We start from the raw sequence: 3,260 nt of genomic DNA, 5'->3' as shown, positions 1-3,260 counted from the left end.
AGGATTCAACAAGGAAGTCTTGAGGAAGAACTGCTTCATCCTCCATATTTGATCAAGCAGGGAGATGTCCTCCACAGCTGGATCTAAGAAGCAGTGATTGTTGATGAGCTGGTTCAACTAGTGTCTATTGATGTTAAAGCTCTTGTGTATGCTTGCACCTTTGTTTTCCACTGTGGGTGCTTGTTGATCAAATTCATGTGTACCTCCTGCAACATGGTTAGTGCACTGTGGTTCCAAAGGAATAATATGCAGAGGTATAACACTCAATCCCAGTGTAAGAGGCTGAACCTCAAATATACCCTCAGAACATGAATCAATCTCAGAAATAGAAATAATATCAATCACAGGTTCAGATTCATGTTCAGTGCATGGAGAACAAACATTTAGATGTGATAGCAAAAGGTGGTTCTCATCATGCAAGGAGGGAGAATTAAAAGCATGCTCATCAACAATGTAATCATCAACATACCTATCATCATCATAATCATCAACAACAGAATCAATAATAGGTATGTTTACCTCCACCTCCCTGAAAGTTGGTAGATTGGTGGAAGGTGAAGCTGGTCTACCTATCTCAAATTCACTGCTTATACCTGCCTGGTCCTCCGCATCTTCATCACGCTCCTCAGGTGCAAGAGTGGGGACATAGGAGGATGGGAATGTAGGTGGTGCAATAGTAAACTCATGACTCTGCTCCTCATCCCCTATGTGGATGGCATCAACATCATCTAGAAGCTGAACAGTCTGGAATGATGATTCCTCTGAAATTTGAGACTGTTCCTCGATGAGTTGAGTAGCCATCTGCCCCATCTGATTAGTCAAACTCTGAATTGATGCTCTGGTCTCCTGCTGAAACTCCATGTTCAGTTGCTGGAGCTGAATGCTCCGAATAGTCATTTGCTTCAATAACTCCTTCAATGTAGGCTCAGAAGTAGTCGAAGGATGAGGAGTTGCTTGTGCAGGCTCATGAAACTGCAACTGCTGTGGTTCCTGGACAGGGGGAGAAGGCACACAAGAATTCTGGAATGACTGAGATTGCTGTGGAGCATCATACCATCCCAAGCTAGGGTCATTCCATCCAGGATCGTTGTTGTGGCCATGCTGAGTAGGGAAGAATTTATCCAAGAAGAGTTGCTCAAGATCCTCCCAAGAGGTGATGGATCCTGGAGGAAAAGAATACAACCAATTCCTTGATGCTTCTTGTAATGAGTGTGGGAATGCCCTTAAGAACATGTGATCAACTGGGACATGTGGAGGCTTCATTGAAGAGCAAATGATGTAGAATTCCTCCAAATGTTTATATGGGCATTCACCTGCAAGACCATGAAACTTAGGCAGCAAACGTATCAGTCCAGAGGTGAGAACGCAATGAACATCATCCTCATTAAGTGAAGCTGGCTCCCTAGCAGCACTCTCAAGAATAGGAGGATGAGTCATATTGTTCTCAAGACAAAAATCAGCAGAATATGCATGAGAAGTAATATCAGAGTCAGATGCAGAAGGAGAATCATAATCATAGGCAGAATAAGCCTTACTCACACAACCAAAATAGGTAGACATGTAGAAAGNAGGGGGAAAAGAAGAATGGAATGAAAATATGCAACTAAAGCTATCTAAATGGAACTCACATGACACGACACACAAAACGGAACAACATACTCACAACACAAGACAAGACACAACACACACTAACACAACAAAAGACCTAAGACCGAACCGTTGGTCCCCGGCAACGGCGCCAAAATTTGATGGGTGTCGCGGCCCATACAAATTTGATTGCATAATAAGAAATGCAATATAGCTAGGGAATGACCCTAGGTCGTCTCTCAAGGACCAAATTGCGGTTCAGAATCAGGTCTAACACAGTGGGGGGGTTTGAAATGTTGTTTGTGGATGCGGAAAAATTAAAATGAAATTAAAACAGTAAAAACGAAAATTCACGCTGGAACTAGGCAGCTCTGACCTTTGCTCAATGTTTTAACCATAACTTTTTCTACAGAGCTCTAAATGAGATGAGGTTTTTTTTCCTGGAAAGTAGACTCAATTATATTTCATTTGATATATAAAACGTAGCATTTGGAGCTCTGGTGTGGTTGCAGTTATTTTTTTAAAATCGAGTCCAGAGAGTGAAAATGCTAAACCCAATACTAGAGCAAACAAATATCTAAGCACAGTTAAAACTATTAGAATGCAACACNAAATTAAAGAGATGAAAGGCAACTCAACCTACTATGTAAAATTAAATTAAAGCAAAAGAAACAACCAACACAAATTACATTTAGCAATTAACCAAATTAACCTATGGCATCTACCAAGTAAATTTAAAATTGCACTTAGCCTAAAATTTAACCTTGGCCGTGNCCTGCTCTTTCAATTCTAAAAGCTTCCATCACCGTTTCATTATTTCTAAACCCAACAAAATTAGATGTGCTCCATCCAGGCTAAGACTCCACTACTCGGTTTAAGCTTCCAAAAATAATAAAAAAAAAAAAGAAGTGTGGATTACATTGCAGCACCCACCGCAAGCTTTCTAATTTAGAGAACAATAAATGCCCCTCCTTGTGTTCCTCTTCCAAAAGCAAAGAATGAAACTTTAAAATAAACGATTCCCTAGGCTGTGATAACGTTGGCAACAAGAGAATAAAATAGCATTCAATGCAAAAGTGCTGAAACAAAACCTTGACCGTGTGCCTTTATAATCCATCAACATGCAATGAAAAAAAGGTTGCAGCAATTGCAAAATAAAACTCAAATAGAAAGATGTTGGCTGCAGCAATTCCAAACATTCAAAAACTCAACTCTTAAAGAGAACAAAAAAAAATACAAAGCAAACCAAGTAAATCAAAGTAGNTGCTGGACCGTGCCCTTCATTCAACCAAATTTACCCAACATCCCATAGCATCAACATGGTACCCAAAAAAACGTTGCAGCAACTAGCCTCCTTCCAAAATTCAATCTGCCGAGAGCATATGTCTCAAGTGTGACGGCTGCCCTTTTTCCCTAGGACAAAGTGTGTCAAAAATAGGGTGGGGTCCACCCTCTTTGCAAAACCCTAGGTGCCATGTGTCTATCCTAACATTTTGGGCCTAAACTATTTTACCAAAAATTGACCCATTGTTTACAAATTTAATTAAAACTATCTAGACTACTAAGTTTCAAAGTAATTAAATTTGAAATGTCCATGTGAAGAGTCTTGACTTATTTGATAGCACTCCAAATGTCCCAAATTGAATTTCCAAAATTTTCCCTGAAAATAATAA

Source organism: Vigna radiata, chromosome 1 (assembly GCF_000741045.1).
Source record: "Vigna radiata var. radiata cultivar VC1973A chromosome 1, Vradiata_ver6, whole genome shotgun sequence".
Taxonomy (NCBI): domain Eukaryota; kingdom Viridiplantae; phylum Streptophyta; class Magnoliopsida; order Fabales; family Fabaceae; genus Vigna; species Vigna radiata.
This window is presented reverse-complemented; position numbering follows the sequence as displayed.